The sequence below is a fragment of the Lonchura striata genome, chromosome 3 (assembly GCF_050655825.1).
Source record: "Lonchura striata isolate lonStrDom1 chromosome 3, ASM5065582v1, whole genome shotgun sequence".
Lineage (NCBI taxonomy): Eukaryota > Metazoa > Chordata > Aves > Passeriformes > Estrildidae > Lonchura > Lonchura striata.
Genome location: NC_140705.1, coordinates 56,736,392 through 56,754,659, shown reverse-complemented (window position 1 = coordinate 56,754,659; position 18,268 = coordinate 56,736,392). Strand labels below are relative to the sequence as shown.

Sequence of the window (18,268 nt, the reverse complement as noted above, 5' to 3'; positions counted from 1 at the left end):
TACATGTAGCTACATGTATGTGTACATGTGCTGCACTATGTGGAATGGAATAAATGCTGTTTGCTTGTCTGTCCTTTCAGAGGTGCTCACAATACTACACATCATGTTGTGACTGTGTACTCACAATAAATATTTGGACTGTTAATTGTTTTGAAACCCTCTAATTAGTATCTATGAGACTGGGTAAAATAAGCACACATTTCCCATTTCTCAGGAGACTGCCAGAATCATGGTGATTTCCTATTGCCCCTCAGTGTGCACCACACTCAAAATCTGTGTGATCCACATCAAAATGCATACTCTGCCATAGGATGTTGCTCCTGGGGTGGCGTGGGTGTGTGTCTTTCATTTTCCACATCCCCTCCAAGACAGGCTCCCTAGCAGCCTACTCACAGCATTGTCCACAAAGTCAGATTCATTACCTGATGTACAACAAGCCTATAGTTACACACTCAAAGGAGGTGACCTATTTTAATTGATAAAACATATGTCCTGCCTAGGAGGTGGAGAACAACTCTGAAAAGGGTGTGTCCTATTACAAACGTTATGGTATGTAAGTAAGCACCATCTGTTTTACTTGAGACGTGACCAGTTTAGGACTAGGCAGTCTCATAAAAAGCAGTTATTTATAGTATTCTAGTGAATCCTGAATGAGAGGGGGGCCATCCCTATCACCATCACCATCATCTCATTCCACAGGAGTGCAAATCCTGTTGGATGCTATTAAAGGCAGGGAATAGGATAAAATCCTTTCCTTCTCTGTGAATCAGTCCAGTGGCAGTGTCTTGCACTGTAGCTGTGACACTGCAACTTATTTATTTTCAGCTAGTGGGATTGAATTTTTTTTTGTGTTCTGATGGAATGCATCTCAACATTTCCATGCATATCTATGTAGAGAAGATGCATATTTGGAAAGGAAATATGTACATAGATGTCAGCAGCTAAATTTAATTTTTTTTTTGTATTTTGCAAACTTAACTGTTGTGATGCAGAGCACAGAAAGCTATTAAAGCTCATTGTGTGTAAGCAGGACTAATATATTCTTTTCAACTTCATATGATTGTTGTAAAGCTGCATAAGTGAAAAGAATATTGATTTCCTAAATGCAGACTTTTGTTAAGTGTATACTTAATTTTCTGTGACAGTCAGCGCAAAAAGAATAAGTACAATAATTGTCTTGTAAAAAGCATATGAAATGTGAAACTGAGGTGCTCTGGATGCTGTTAGGAAAAAATGGGGGACATAACTAGTTTGGGAATTAAGGTAAAGCTTCTCTGCATGGGAGTTTATTGTTTCTCCTTGTTCTGACCTCATCACTCCTGCTGCATCTGAAATCTGTTCAGAGTCACAGGGCAGCTAGTTATTTCTCACCTTGCTGCCACCTATGCAGTCAAAAGCTGCCTGTTTGGTGCAACAGAAAACAGCTCTTAAAGAAGCACACAGTACTGAGGCCAGTACTTATGTTGGGAAATTAATCTTTCTCCCACCACCTGTCAGTCTTTACCTTTTTGGTTGAATATTGTCTGCTCCTGAATGTTCTAATTTCCAAACTGATGGGAGCATGAGTCTCCATAGAGCAAAGTACTTGGCAGTAGACCTGGTTAGAAGCTTTTTAGATGGAAGTCAGAGGGAGATTTGTGTTTATTTATTTAGGATTTCTGTGGTCTTAGCAGAAAGTGACAGCAGTCCCAGCAACAGAAAATCACAACGACTCTGGCAGTCTCCTGAGAAATGGGAAATGCAGGGTAGGGCCTGCTTTCCCAGGTTCCAACAAGAATCCTAATGGGAATCTACTAGAAAAAGGGATCACGTTGCCGAAGTCCGAGTGGTCTGGTAGCAGTGCCAGTACTGCTCAGACTCTGCAGAGTCCTGGATGGAGGCACCAGGTGCACTGTCAGTGTTGCCTGGTGTGCCTTTGGGGTGTGTATGTACAGAGGACTGGGAGCCAGGGTACTGGGAGATGGACACTAGGGACTAGTATCTGGGGTTTGATGCTCATAAAACAAACACTGATGGAGACAGACCAGAAAGAATAAGAAAAGCATTATGGACTGAAACAAGATTCTTTATTTCAGTGTGATACAAAGAAATGGGAGTTACTTTGCTTTGACTGTTTTGACAGACAGTACTGAAACTAAAAAAACAAAGCAGATAAAATACATTTGTGTAGTACTAGGAATCCTTGGATATCAAAGCAATGAAAAATTACAGCTATTATGCTTCAGAATTCAAATAAATATTTACATATCTTTAAACTAATGCATTACTGCCTTGATTTATTTTATATCACTGGTAACATAGTTTCCAGCAGTATAATGCTGTCTTAGCCATCGGTCCTTTAGCCAGTGATTTATGTTTAAAATGCACTGATACCAAAGTAACACTCTATACCAAGCCAGCTCTCCAAAATGCCATCAAAATCAGTCTTTTTTTTTTCTTCCAAAAGAATAAATTTGATCAATTTTGTAAATTACATTGACCTTTGATTATGTGTAGTAATATTGTAAATATTGGGCCCAGTTCACAATCAAGTAGTATGAACTTGTTGTATTAAGGTTATGAGAAAGTATTTTTTAAAGAAAAAAAAAGATTGCTGCACCAAACATAATGGCTGCTCAGGATTTGACTTTTTTAATTACAGGAATGTTTTTCAGCTTCCGTTTGTTTTCCTGCTAGATGTAGATGATGTTTTTCAGGTAATTTGTTTTCCTATTAGATGTAGATTATTTATATTTTTGAAGCTACCAAAGTAGACTGACATAGTGGTTTTCAGCAGAGTCAATACATTTACTGATTCAGGGATGCTTTTCTAATAAATAAACATTAATTACACAGGTATTGCTGTGAACCAAGCCAATTGTCCAAAGGAATCACATTTCTTGCCTCATTAAAAGTCTTTACATAGGAATATGTTTTTATAAAATAATAAATGAATAAAAGATAATCAAATAGCTGCTGTGCAAGGTATTAAAATCATGTGCCTTCCTGCTCACACTTTGTACCAACACAAAAAAAATGCAGTAAAATGTAATGCCATTTACAAAATAATGTGTAAAAAAGGTAAGTATTTCCTAGCACTGTGCTGGGACATCTTTCTTCCTTTGGTGGGGAGGAAGATAATGGTGTGAGTAATATAATAGCTTCCCTCTTGTGCAAGTGTTCAAAGAAAACGAACAGATACTTTCACAGGTGCATTTGGGGGAAAAGGTGGTCTTTTTTTTGCATTTATAGTCTTCTCCCAAACTATAGTGGATAAAGACTGTGTAACACTTCTGTTCTGCTGTAAGTTATGGGTTTGGCCTGCTTTTTCAAGGCAAAGTCGATGAGTGTCTCCTAAAATCATGTTGAAAAGGAACATCTTTATTAAAGTGTTTGTGTAGTGTGTATGCATGTGTCATGATTTTCAACAGCCTTTCCAGAACAGCATTTCCAGTGACTGCAGTTGTTAATGCTGCTGAGCTGTCCTTTTCTCATGATCTGGAAGTGGTGAGCTTTAGCCACAGCACAATCTCCAAGCTCCCCCCTGTGGCACCACAAATTTTGTTGTGCAAGGAACACACTTTGATTTGAGGAATTCATAAGAAAGAACTCTGAACTTTGAGAAAGTACTTGAGCCTATGCTGGAATGATTTGGATACAGCTCATCCTCCTGAGCAGACCTCTGCATCAGAGCAGGTAAGCCCAGAGGTTTGCTTGTGTAGCTGGGTCTAGCTTAAGTTCTTTTGAGTAGAGGTGAGGTGACAAACTGGGGAAGCATGAGTGAAGGAGGATGTGTGCCACATCATTATTTAAGTGTATTTTCTTTTTAAACAGTAAAGTCTTGTAGACCTTCAAGCCTCAAATTGATTTCCTCTGCTGTTATTGTATCCACTGGATTTGTGTTTATTTTCCCCACAAAAGTAAGAACAAAACTGGGTCACTCATCTTCACAGCCTGTCTCCTGTTATAAATATTTTAAATAGTGCACTTTATGTTCAGCTATATCTAAGAGAAAAGTAATTTACTGGCCAAAAATAGACAATCACCTGATCATCACTACCTGCTGCCTTCTCCCAGTAAAAGGGGAGCAGTTCTTGGGCTGAGAGATGGCAGTCATCCTGTGTGAAGAGAAGTGTGTTTCATTTGATGTTTTATTTTGCTGTGTGGGGGTAGCACAGGGTGCGATACATTTTATGTTCTGCTTCACAGCATCTTCTCTTGACAGCAGTGGATGTGGGACTTTGAAAGCCAGATTACGGACAGAAGTAAAATGTAATAGTCCAAACCATGGTCTTCCTAAGCAAGATATAGTGGCCAGCTGTTTCCATTTGTATTGACAGATATTCATGCCTCATTCCACATGGAAAGTGGACCTGACTATTGTAGAGCATTTCCCTTGAAGAGAAAAATTTTCAGTTTCTCTCCAATAGGACTAATAGATGAAAGCATTACCATATTCTTATAATCCTTATTCTTGGTATTGATGAGTGACTTTAAAATTTCTGAAACAACATAGGTGACTTTACAATAAGAGAACAGGATCTTGCTGTCTTTCCATTTGGTTCTTCCTTCCAACTTCTTTCACTGGGGTTATTTGGGAACATTTCCATCAGGACTAGAACAGTGTCTTTCTGAGTTTGGGCTGCTAGGTATTAAAGACTTTTAAAAATTGTGCCAAAAGGAACTGGGACTCTCTTTAATCTTTATTTATGGCCATACATAAATTACAGATTATATTTCTATAGCGTGCCTTACTTCAGAGACACTGCACTGTGGTTAACAGTAGTTGCTGAAATTTATATGGGAAAAAGTATATTGATGTGATTTTAGCTTGATGTGGTTTCTCTAGATCAGGTTTTAAAATCTGTGCCTTAGGTCCTTCAGTAACTAAGAGATTTCAGAAACTGATGCTTTTTCCTCTTGGTTAGCACAAGTTAGAGAAAAGCCTCTTTTCAGAGGGTGAAAAGCACCTTCTTGGGCCATCGCCCTGTTTCTTCCTGTTCTCTCAAAACTTGCTAGAGTCATCCTATGATTCATCCTGTGGTTATGATCAGACTAGTTTTGATTTGTGTATGCTCGCTGCCACTACTGAGAAGAGAGAGAAAACTGCTTAAAATAAAAAGTCTATAGCATGACAGTTTATATCAAGTGGAGAAAATGGAATTGAACATGATAAAACTACTTGATGCCTTTCAAAAAACACTATGATGCCTTTTAAAATAATTTTCTGACACTTTGTTGAAGTGAATTATCCTGAAGAATCAGGTATTTTTCTATTTTAATAGTATTGTCGTCAAAATTCTTGTTTTAACTCGACCCGGATCGTTGTCTCTCCCTGCACTTTAGTCATTCACCAGAAGGTGGGGCTTAAGGTATTGTTAATGACCTAGAACGAAAGGACTTTCACAAAGTCCTTTAGATTGGAGAGTTTGGAATGTGTATTCTCTCCTCCCTGTTTGCAGAGGAAATCCTGGATCAGCATGACAGCTCCTCAGGCCGTAGCACATCACACTGAGGAATCTTAGTGGTCCCAGATTGTCTGGTACCAGCCTAATCTAATTAAGCCAAAATATCATCACCTACGGTACATCAAAGAACAGAATCATTGTGCCAAAAATGAGGATCACTGTGTCCCGAAGATGCTAGTGATGTTCTTTGGGATTACTGGGAAACTAATGAATGTGAGAGAGAGGAGTGTTTGCCTCATGTTTTTGTCCAGGCCCACAGGCACCAGTGTTACAGAATGATAGAACAGTTTGGGTTGGAAGGGTCCTTAAAGATCACCCAGTTCCAGCTCCCTTGTCATAGGCAGGGTCACCTTCCACTAGACCAGGCTGCTCAAAGCCCTGTTCAACCTGGCCTTGACTTGTGTCCCCATGGGCCAGAAGCTGCTCAGCTTGATTCCTATGTGGGGGCTTGCAATGCTGGGCCCCCACACACCTCTTGGTAATCTTAGGCTCATGCAAGCTCCCAGGGAAGACTCTCTCTGGCACCCAAACCACTTCTGCCTTGACATGGAGTTAATTTGTCAGCTGCAATCATTGCACTGCAGTAACAGGAAGCCTTGTGGACAGCAGGGACCCAAACCCCACTGTGCCTCAGGGACAAGTGTCTCAGATGTGAACCTGAATCAGTTCACTGTGAGGCCATGACAGAGCAGTAGGGGTACATAAGGGTGTCTGCAGTGACCTGTTACTAGGATGCTGCACACCAGTGGGCCACTTGGAGAAGAGCATTCTCATGGCTTTCTGCTTATATACACAAGTTGCTTAAGTCCAGTCTGGATCATGCTAGGTCATGTCTAGAAGCTAACTGGAAGCTGGACAAATTTGTCTATCTGCTTTATGGATGTACTCAGGATTAAGACTTCATACTGAACAGTACTTGACTAAAAATATAGCATCTCCCTTAGCTTTCCTCAGCTCTAGCTGGGGAGGAAGGATAGCTGCCTTCTGTGTATGATGCAGAGAGTGTTTGACTCAGAGCAGCCATTGTTCATGCTCTTTTCTGGGTCAGAAAGATACAATTTGGGTCCAGTTACATTTGGTGGAAGTTCATGTAGATCCTTTTCCTAGATGATGTGGATGGGATGAGATTTTGACCCCCTGCCCTTATGTGAGCTTTCTACTGAAACTGACCTACAGAGTAGCTGCTCTTTGTAGTAGCAATTCATGTCACAGCACCAGTAATGTCTTTTTTGGGTGAAACCAAAGTTTCACCTAGATCCTGTCTTTGTCAGTGTCCTGTCTTTGGGAATGGCCAAAGGCTGATGCCTAGGAAAGAGGAGGAGAATAGAGCAAATTTATAGCAATTGTTCTCTACAGTGCTTCTCTGATCAGCAGTGATTTCCAGCTGATTGATTCACTGAACTATAGATGATGCCTTTATATTCAATTGCTCTTTTAGAGACTTGGAACAATCCTAGTGAGCAGTTTTCCCAGACCCAGATAGTCCTAAGGCTAAATTACAATCATCTCAACTAAGGAGTTGTAATGGACCCACTGGAAATCAGTGTTGAATGTAACAGATTCCCTTGGTCAGCCGTCTAGGTGCAGACAACACTGATTAGTGAAGGTTCAGTTCCTTCAATTTTACACCATTCCAATGAATGGTGGAAAATCATTTGCTCAAGATGGCAAAACCCAAGAAGGGTGGCAAAAATTTTTACCCATTGAACCAAAGTAAGTGGTTCAATGTCCTAATGAAAAATAATTGAAAAATAGTTTTCTGCCTATTTTATTTCAAAACAATAGACTTATCTCTGTTTCAATTATATGTTCTTTTTGAACAGTGCAGATAAGTTCTGATGTGTATTCAAAACATTAATCTCTTTCTTATCCTGAAAAACAATCAATAGGCTCAAAGGGCTATTGGCACCTAGCAGAAGCTAACCACAGCTAAGCGTGAGGTTAACAAGGCCAGCCCACTTGCTGAGGAAGTTTTTGAGACAAATCTGAAACACAGTGTTCGTGTCTGGCAACAAAGAATAAATGAAGTGTTTTTCTTAGCTCTTAAAATGTATTTAAATGCCAGCATTCTCATGGGGAAAATTAGTTTCTCAAAAGAATTTGCATCAAAATGATCTTTGTACCCTCTTCTTTTAAAAAAAGAGTTGATTGTCATTTATTTTCATAATCACTGTGCCAAGTATTCCAAGTATGAGGAAATACTGAATTCTGCATCTGACTTGCAACAGCAGATTTGCTTCAGACAGCGTCATCTCCCATAAAATTGATGGCTTTTCCCCTTACAGGGCAGCTTGGATGGGGTGCTGCCACCCATCTTAGCCCTTGCTCTGAGGCACAGCTGCTATAGACCTTGTTTGTTCTGGAGCTGCCAGAGTCCAACCGGGGTGGTCTGGTTCTGCCAGGTTTCACACAGCAGGAGAAAAGAGATTAACCCTGCCAAGAAGTACAGGCAGAAAAAGGAAAGACATACAAGAGCAAGGTATCAGAGACTGCTGAAAAATGACCATGATGTGGTGAGGGTTTTTCAAAGGCCAGTGGAGATAATCTAGATTACCTAGAAGTATAAATACAAAGGGAATTAGTTAAATTCCATCTCTATCTGTCTGCACAGGTGTTCTTGTTCAAAGTGAAGATGACCTGATTGATGCCATTAATTAAACCAGTTTCACTTCACAATTTTCATGAGTTCCATTGGATATTTTTTTTTTTTTTTTTTTTGAGTTTTCCATGGTAGACACATCATGGTACTTTTGTCTTTCCCAAGCTGGGGCTGGAAGAAGAAAGGACAGATGGAAGTGGAACCATTCTGCTAAGGGTCAGAAATGAGAGAATTGGGTATCTTTTTAAAGAGATGAGGTTTGAGCTGACATCAGCCCTTCAGAGCAATTTGTCACTTGAAGAAAATCTACGCAGGAGAAAGCAAGGCAAGCAAAGCGAAGTCTGAAGGATGACAGAAGCTGAGAATGGTCACCTAGGGAAGGTCTAAAATGTAAAAAGAGAAGCCTTTGATGAGGTATAGCCAGTGAGTGCTAGGAAGCAAGAGGAAAAAAATAGAGTTAAGAAAATGATTGGGAATAATGCTCTGAAGGGAGTGGGTGCAAGAGAGAACAAAACTGGAAAGGAGGAGGACTCTGAAAGGATTTGAGAAGAAATTATAGATTTTAGGGAGGCTGAGGAAGGTAAGAAAGCTGAGACATAGAAACAGTTATCTAGAGGTCGGCACAAGTGAAAGATTGTATACAGGAAAAGGGTGGAGGGGACTTAGTGGAATCTGGTATTGACCAGTCAAATACAGAGGGCAGTGCTAAAGCAGACCAGTGAGGGAGTAGTCCATGTCAGAGATGAGATCCATTCCAGTGGATTCATTTCTGTATGAAATATAGACCATAGCTGCAGGGCAAATCATGGAAAGAAAGATGCCAGGTAATCAGATGGGCACCAGTGTGGAGGTGAGAGTTAGTGAGGCTGTGGTTAAAAGGTAGTGATGTGAAGTAAAGGTGATGGCCTCCAAGAGAGGTCATTCAAGAGTTATGGCACAGCACTGTCAGGATGGGACATGTAAAGAAGTTGGATGAATTGGTGATGAAGGGAAGAAGGTGAGAAAGAGCAGGGAGGTGCTGGAATTATTGATAATGAGAAGAAAAGTCCAGCAACATCTTTCCACTTTTTATCCCTGGAATAATTAATTGCTAAGAAAGATGCGGGAAAGAAAAGGAAAGAGTACAGCAACTAAAAGAATGAAGAAATGGTGAGATGCTATTTGAGGATAAGGAGCGAAAAGTTAATAAAAAGGGAGGAAATATGATTAGGCAAAGGAAAACTAAGGGAAGACAAAACAATAGTGCTGAAGAGGACAGGGAGGCAGGTGCAGGTGGAAAAGACCTTTTGCAAATGCTACTTGGACTTCAGGGTTTTTAAAATTCCGAACAGAAGGGTAGGAAGATGCAGGTCCCTGTGACTCAGAGGTGACTCTGGTAGTCGCAGTGTGTTCAAACCACTACTAGTTTTTCCTGGGGCAGGCTGAGTTCCCTCTCCCTTTGTGGTACCTGAATCCCAACAGTCCATAATCCACAGTCCCATGCCATGTCTCAAATAAAAGTACCTTGTCCCTGAAGTAGAGAGAAAACTTAATCAATGCAAAGCTTAATGATAGAACACCCTGAAAGACACAAATACCCCATAAGAGCTTTGCCCTGTGCTGTGTTTCCAAACTGGTGCTTCAAGTGTGCAGATCCACTGTGCATTGAAAAAAACTTCCTTCTGAGGCAACAGCAAGAGAACTGCACCCCTCATAGCATGGAAGTGTCATGTTCAATAGAGCATCCTCCGTGCCTGGGACACAGGCACAGCTGGCCTGTCTTGGTAGTGTCTTCCAGCCCCATTGGGCAGCCCCAGGTGTGCCCAGGAGCAATTCTGCCCTGTGAGATCAGCCTAGGCCATTCTAGGGGCATCCATCTCAGGGAAACCTTCAGGCAACAAGTCCTAAGAGCCACATATCAACAGTGCCTGCTGCTGAGCTCAGGAGCAGGAGCAGCCGGCTGCTGCAGGGTGACAGCCAGGACTGCACATGGATCTGGGCTTCCTCATGGCCCTGGTGACAGGAAGACTATTCATGAAGAAATTAGGCACAACCCTTCAATGTTTTGAGGATCTGCTTGTGCAATGGCAGCATTGTTTCCAGTCACCAGGCTGACATGAAAATTTAGGCAATGAAGCTGCTCAGCAGGAGGGCCCTTTCTGAAGAAGAAGAGGAAACAAACATCTCAGTGCTGCTGGAGACTTGCTTGGAGCATGTGAGGAACCTGTGGGGCTTTGGCTAATTCCTGTATGCAAAATGAGCAGGAGGGAGGATGCCTTGGCCAGGATTCCCCTTTAAAGATAGCCTTAAATAGCCTGCTCTGTGCATGGCCCACAGTATTTAATAGGTCTGATACTTTACCTTTATGCTCATCAAGCTACACTTTGTAAAGCTCTTTGAGAAACCTTGACTTGAAAATATATACAACATTGGAGGGGGGCAGGGGGGAAGGGGGATGGTGAATAGTATTTTGGGGATGATTTCTTGACCTCAGAAAGTTAATTTATTTTCTTTTCTATTTAATGAATGGAAAGTTATGTCTGTCCCACACTTTTTCAATTATCTGTTTAAGATCTGCAGCCACAAATATTTTAAGTCTATGCAAGTCACCCTAAAGGTTGAAAATCCTTTATCTTTCTTCCAAATATCAGTAGATACACCCACAGTTAATTTCAGGTCTTAAATACCACAGATGCAAAGTCACCTCACTCTGCAGACCACCATCTGCACTTTACCATGTTTTCACGGTACTATTACTGGGGGATGCGACCTCAGTGATGTGACTGACAGTAAATTCATAGGTCATGCTGTGTAACAACTGGAAGAATTAGTCTTGACTAGTGAGATGCCTCTCTGCCTTATAGCTGTCAAAATCAAACACTAGTTTGAAATTCATTGCACTGGGTGCCTGCCAGAAAATGCAGTGCAATGCAGTTTTTTTGAATTCCAAGTATCCTGAGTAGGGCTGAAGCTGGAGTAAACAATATCTCTAAAAAAACAGTGTGAGAGCAAAGCAGTTGTAGTCATTAAGGAAACAGTAAGCCTAAGCTGTTGATCAATCCGAGTTCTTGCCAAAAACAGCCGTAACAATAGCCTTCTCTTTTAACAGAAAGAACTCAGAGAACAAATATCCTCTACTTCTGTAAAATTAGAGTTGTCTTCTGACTCCTAAGATTCCAGGAGCATGAGTTTCATGGAGATGCCAATTAGGAATGGGCTGTAACTTGCTCCTAGTGGTGGGGCAAGGGGAGTGTTGGGGCAAACAAGCTGGGAGAACTTCGTTAATCAGTGGAATTTATATGAGCCCAGCAGACATTTATTGGTTGGGAGATTAATCCTCTGAGGCTCTCAAATTCACAAAGAACATCCTCTCAGAATCCTGTGACTTCTGTCCTTGGTGAGAGCTCTTTCCTCACAGGACCAGAGCTCCCCATCTCTTGTCTCCATCCCCATCCCAGTCACCCTTCCTGGGCCAGCAGCACACAAGTGTCCCTGCAATCACTGCTCTGAGCTGCTGGTCATGGTCTCATCAGACAAAGAGTAACAGTAAGGATAACGCCTCCTGGACTAGTCTATAATGCTCTTAGTTTCTGTCAGAGTAGCTGACTGCTGTAGGAGTTAAGGAGAGGAGGGTGAAAATGGGGGTCTAGAAGTCCTAAATTCTTCATCAAGTAGACAGACTGTGCTGCAGGGCTTGTCCATGCAACTCAGATGGCCTCTACCCCCTGTAGTTGTCATGAAAATCTGCTTATTTTGGCAAAATGGCAAAAGTCAGGGTTTTGTGTAAAACCTCAAACTCATCAAGTCTCTACTGGAAGCTTTTTTTTTCTCCTGTCTCAAAGTTACCACCATTTGCAACATGGAGAATACAAGCACCGTACAGGAACGGCAGCTTAGAATCCCTCCATGTGCCTTTCCAGGTCAGTGATCTTCCACTGTGGAGGGCTCAGTACAGAGGGATGAGGCATTTTTCCTGTTTTAGAAGCAGCCATAATTGTGTTTTATTTGGAAGGACCCATGGTAAGAGAGGCCAAATTGACACACCTTTTATTAGACTGCTGCTTGCCATGATGAAGCTTTCAGGACTCGACACTTCATTGTGCTGGCTGAGCTTTAGCAGCTGAAATGGCCTTGAACCTGGACAGACAGTGTTGCATCTCTGATGGCACCCATCATCAAAGCTTGTGTCAATCAGTCTCTCTCCTGACAGTTCCCAGGGTGTGAACATTAATGTCCAGGCATCACACTGGCAGAGATCCTGTACCACTGGGGATTGCATGCTTCAGGCAGTCAACAGCACCCAGGTCTGACATGCTGCTGGACTTGGGTTTTGTGACACCAGGCAGGAACACAGGCAACTTGTTCTTGAAGCTTTAAATACAAATTTTTCAAAGACTCTCATAAGTAGCACTTATATTCTGCTATTTTAATGCTGATTAGTTGCAGTGTTGAAAGGTGTTTGGCAAGGCAGCAATGGCTGAGTTATATCAACTCAGTCTCACCAAGAGATGAGGAATAGGGGATCATGACATGGCATTATTACATTCACTCTGACAAAACTGCATGGTAGAATAATACAGCTCTCTCCATATGCATAAACACTCAAAGGAAAATATTCATTTGCTCTAGAAGCTGAAGCAGTTTAATGGAGAGGTACAGCATTACTGCCACCTTCTACTGTGGTATGTGACAAGGACTGGGAGAATTACAGGCATGGCTTCTGTGAGAAGGTACTAGAAGTTTCCCCATGTCTGATAGAGCCAATGCCAGCCAGCTCAAGAACAGATCTGTCAGTGGTCAAGGTTGAACCCATGAGTGACAGTGGCAGCACCTCTGGGATGACATGTTTAAGAAAGGGAAAAAAATTGCACAACAGCAACTTCAGCCAGAGAAAGGAGAATATATGAGAGAAACAGCTCTGCAGGCACTCAGGTCAGTGAAGGAGCAGGAGAAGGTGCCAAGTACCCAAGCAGAGATTCCCCTGAAGCTCCTGGTGAAGACCCCTTGGGAAGCATGTACTGGAACAGGCTCCTGGAAGAAACTGTGGACCCCTGGGGAGAGAGAGAAGCTCACAGTGGAGCAGGTTTGCTGGCAGGACTTGTGACCCAGCCCCAGAACACTGGAGTGGTCTGCTCCTCAAGGACTGTGTCCTGTGGAGGGGACCCACACTGGAACAATTAATGTAGTCTGTGGGAAGAACTCACACTGGAGAAGTTAATGGAAGAGTGTCTTCTGGGGGAGAGACCCCACACTGGAGCAGAGGAGGAGTGTGAGGAGTCCTTTTAAAAAGGAAGGAGCAGCAGGGATATCATGCTGACTGACCACAGCCTCATTCCCTGTGTCCCTGTGCAGCAGTGGGGGAAGAGGTAGAGAAAATCTGAGTAAAGTAAGCTGGTGAAGAAAAGAGGGGTAGGGGGAAGGTGTTTTGGTTTTATTTCTCATTACCCTACTATGAGTTTATTTGTAATAAATGAATTAATTTTCCCAAGTCAAGCCTGTTTGCCCATGAGTGCAACTGTTGAGTGATCTCTCCCTACTCTCATCTCAACGCATGAGCCTTTTGCTATATTTTCTCTGCCCCGTCCAGCTGAGGAAGGGAGTGATAGAGTGGCTCTAGTGAGCACCTGGCATCCAGGAGAAGCTGCTAAAATGGAGCTCAACAGAAGTGCTGGGCATTTTGTCCATAAACGTCATAGAATCACAGAATCATTTAATTTAGAAAAGATCCTGTCGAAGACCACCCTAGGTCACGGGGTGGCTTCTTGTGGTGAAAAAAATTCTCCTCCAACCCATGCTTCCAAAGAAAGGCTCAGTAGTCTCTTGTTGTTCGGTCTCATGGTTGTTTATTGCAAGTTATCTAAAAGATTGTCTTCTCGGGCTGCTGTGGTTTGGTCAGCAGCTCAGGCAGAGGCACACACACCCTGACATCCTCTCTGTCTGCTGTCTTCTTCTTCTCTCCCCCCGCCCAGGGCTGCTGCTTTTATATGATACATTACGTGTTACATGTTTACAGTTCTTCCCCAATACCTACTACCTATATTAAATGGTGCTTTTCTACTCTAAACCAATCTGTGAGTGCCAACATCATCAAGAACATGGAGGTAAGGATGAAGAAAAAGGAAGGACAGGACCAGCTAAAATCCCTCCATCTTAAAGCCTCTGACCCCCATGTACAAAATAGAAACCCCCTTGTACTAAAAAATTCTTCCCTCTACTTTGTAACTACTTCTACTATAATATCTAAACTTTTGTGACTTCTTCTTCTTCCTGCAAGGTTGGTAAACCATTCCATGGCTCAAACTCAAAATCACAGCTGTTTCCAGCTGCCTGCCAGGGTCTCAAATGCTTCTGACCTGGGCCTGGAGCCTCCAGAAATGTCTGAAGGACATTTTGAGCTCCATCAAGACCCTTAAAATCATTAAATTCAACCAAAGCCGATGATCTTAACACCAAACACTGACATTGCTATAGGAGAATGGCATGGAAAATACATGCTTTCAGATATAACATAAGAAACAAGGCATGCCAGGTCTACAGCAGCCTCAAAAAGTTTAGTTACTCCTTGTTTGTTTTCAGCATTCTTTAATGACATAATCTCCTATTCTTTAGTTTTGATTTCAATGAGTCTACCAGATGGGCATACAAGAATTCTGATTCCACTGACACTCATATGGCAATTTCATTTAACTTAAGCAGGTTTTCATTTTCTTCTGGCAGGTTTGTTTTTTTTTTTTTTTTTTTTTTTGAATCTCTACCTAGAAGCTGGATTGGGTAAATACCCCACATATCTTCAAGAACACATGCATAAATGATTTTCTTATTATAAAACCAGAAATCTGTCTTTTGGTTTAAGTGGGAAGGTTACCAAAACATATAAATGTAAATGATTAACAAATACACTTAAGAAACTGTTTCCAGGCAAGTAAACCAGAACAAAAGGCAAAATTCAGCAAATAAATTATTGGCTACTTGCAATTTGCCCATAAGAAGTATATCTTCTATGCTGTCTTCTTTTTTAAAAATGAGCATTTATTTTACATGATGCAGCTATTTGTGCTTCTACCAACCTGTATCTCACACTGAAATAGGCAACCTGCTAGGAAAGGAAGGGTCACCAGGTGCATGTAGTTTTACATTGCTGGAAGGTATTTCCTAGCTCTCTTTCAGTCTCTTTTCTCTCCATTAGTGGTCTTCAACAGAACTGTACACTTAATAACATGACTAACATGCTTAAAACTGTTTCAGTTCATTTTGGAGTAAAATAGATACTTAAGCTTATGCTTCTCTGCTCAGGATTTTCCAGCATATAGTGATTATTTGTCTGGCCTCATTTGGCTTCAAGAGAAGCATTTGCATAAACAAGAGAGAAAGAATCAGCAATCCCAAATATCCCTTGTCTTGGTTTGAATTATAATTTTATCTTAACTGTTACACCAATATTAGCTGGGCTAATTACAGAAAATTCCTTTCCTGCAAAGAAACAAATTTCACATTGCCATAGGAACTAGTCCATACTCCTTGCAGTATCGTATCTTGGTTGTTTCCTGAGTAATCCACATTCTCAATGGAATTCTGTCTTTTAAGTGAAAAACCTCCAAGACTGCACAGCCTATACAGGTGAGCATGGTGGATAGTTTCATCCAGACAGATGGCTGCCCCCCTGCATGTTCAACCCTCTGTCTCTTCTGGATGCACTTGCATAGAGCAAGTAATGAAGAAATAACTGAGGAAAACAAAACCCCTTCCAGATTTGTATACTCTGCAAAGATTCACCCTTTCCAATACACCTATATATCGTTTTGCCTCCAATTAGTAAGTGCCATGGCTTTTCCCTTTTCAGAGCTATGATGTAAAAAGCAGCAAGTAGGCTTGAGCCTGCTGAGTAATGTCAGCTTCCATGGGGTATCCCTCTGCCACCCATGACCAGGTCAGGAGTGAGAGGGGCTGTGTGAGTGCTGGAGGGGCATGCTGAGGCCATTCCTCCTGCCTTGGCAGGTACCATTTTCTCTTAGGGCAAGCTCAGACATCCTTACCAGGGAGTACTGGCACAGTCACATGGTTCCATTAACTATATCCACTGCAATTCCCAAATGCCCGCCATGTACAATGATACCTTCCTCACACAGAACAGCTCTTGCTGCAGATAACAGGCAGGATTTGAATTTCTGTGATGCTGAGATCCCTGACTCTAATAGGTATTCTTTACCCAGGTTTACTTGCTAAAACTTCTGACCCAAATATCCAGATCTCTCAGTGATTGTTTTTTGTTTTTTCTCTAGCTGTCATGCTTTGCTAGTGAAGTGTACTTTCTCTCAGAAACAGCTGGTGTCCCATGTGAGAATTGCATGTCTTTAACCAGTCAGTGTTCAAGTCAGTCCTTGATTCATAATCCAGAAAAGGCCTTTCAGAGCTGCACTTTGGCATCCTGTTCCTCATGATATGACTGATATTGCATTGGGAACTACATCCTTAAGAATGCCACTTAAGAAGGAGAGAAGCAAAGCTGAAAGAGGATAATGAAGTTGTGATGCTCAAGCAGGAGGGGTACAGTGTACAGAGCAATGAGGGGTACAGTGACCAGTGATGCCTGGTGTGATGCAAAGCCAGGAGGCTGCAATGGACAGCAATCTACTAAAAATGTGATATTACAGATGTACCTTGAGCTTCCTGAAACCCTGTCACCTAGAGACTCCTTCTGTTTGCTATGCTGCTTGGTTTTAAAAACCTTTCCCAGGCTATAGCAGTCAAGTTATAGGAAGAAATATTCCAGGAGTGGTGAAAGACAGCCTTCTGAAGATACCCACAACTCAGGACTCCCTTTGCTTGTTCCAGTGCGGCTATCTGCTTCAGTTCTGGACTACAGTCCCTATCTTAGGCATGGCTGCTCCAGTCTCAGCTTGCTCCCAGGCTTCCTTAGTGCAGTGGTCACCTAGCAATGAAACAAAACCCAGGTGTAGTTCTGCTGGAGGCTGCCCCATACCCACTGTGGTTAAGCAGCTGCCAGGTTTGGCTCCCTATGACCCACAGAGCTCTCCAACACTATCCCACTGTAACATCACAGGGAATGCAGCCTACAGTGTTCTGCTCTGAACACACATTCAGGTCATCAGTTAACACTGTCTGGACCTCATTTTGGATGCTGCAAACTATGAAAATGCACATATGTAACATGCAGGGCACGAAGGATACTCACTGCACAAAGTGTATTCACTGATACCAGTGGGGACGTGGCCACTATCTCCTGTGGGACCCTGGGCAGCTTGGCCAGGAGGAACTGAGTGGTGAGTAGGACCAGAGTCCCAGAAGCAGGTACGTCCAGCAGCAGAGATGTAGCCTGAGACTTTGGAGCCACTCTGTGCCAGTCCTCCAAGTGCTCAGCCATGGAGCTGTGTGGCAGCATGCCAAAGCCAGTGTCTGGGCAGAAGCAGGTGTGGAGCCAGATTCCTGTGCAAAGCCTGCCCCTGTTATTTGCCTTCTTCTGATTTGTACTTCTGTTTGTTTGATCTGTTTATTTCTTTGTTTTTAAAAATATATATATATGGAGTTTATTTTCTCCAGTATCTTTCCTCTCCCTTCATAGCAGGCAAGAACTTTTATGACTATTTAGTTTTGTTTTGGTTTTATTTTTGTTTATTTTCCACAACATTATTAATTGTTACAGAAATATCCTTCGGCAATGCAGCAAAAAGTAGGTGGGGGATATGGGTTAGAGGGTTGTGGGTAGAGCCAGACCAGTCCGACTCCAAAGTGCCTTGTAGATCTGACAGTCTCCAGTGCAAGGCTACTGAAGCAAAAACTCCGGCCAGATATGGGGTGGAAATTCAGAAAGAACAAATGAAGATGTGAAGAAGAAAAGACAGCCCGTTATAGAAAGTTCTGTGTAGTGAACTTGTGCCCACGCAGGACTGAATACCCACCCCAGCTGGGAGGGCACAGTGCCACAAGGGAAGAAGACAGCAGGCAGCACGAGGGTGCGGGTAACACGCGTGGGCCAGCTGAAATTCCCCTGGGCGCCGGGGGGCAGGCTCGGAGCTCGCCGTCTCCTTGGGGAGATGCTTCCCGAAGGAGCCAGGTGCCCTCACGCCAAGGAGGGGATGCTGCGGGCAGCGCCGCCGGGGCGGGCGGGCCGGGGCGCCGGGCGGGCCGGGCGGCGGGGGGCGGAGGGCCGGCTCCCTCCTCCTCGGGGCCGCCCCGCTGCAGTGTCCCGGCAGCCCGGGAGGAGGAGACGGCGGGGCGCGCAGGC

The 18,268-nt window shown here is 42.8% G+C and overlaps 1 pseudogene; it reads right to left on the bottom strand.

The window, feature by feature from the left end:
• Positions 1–1,845: 1,845 nt before the first annotated feature.
• Positions 1,846–5,905, bottom strand: LOC146767910 (uncharacterized; annotated as a pseudogene).
• Between the last annotated feature and the right edge of the window lie 12,363 nt (positions 5,906–18,268).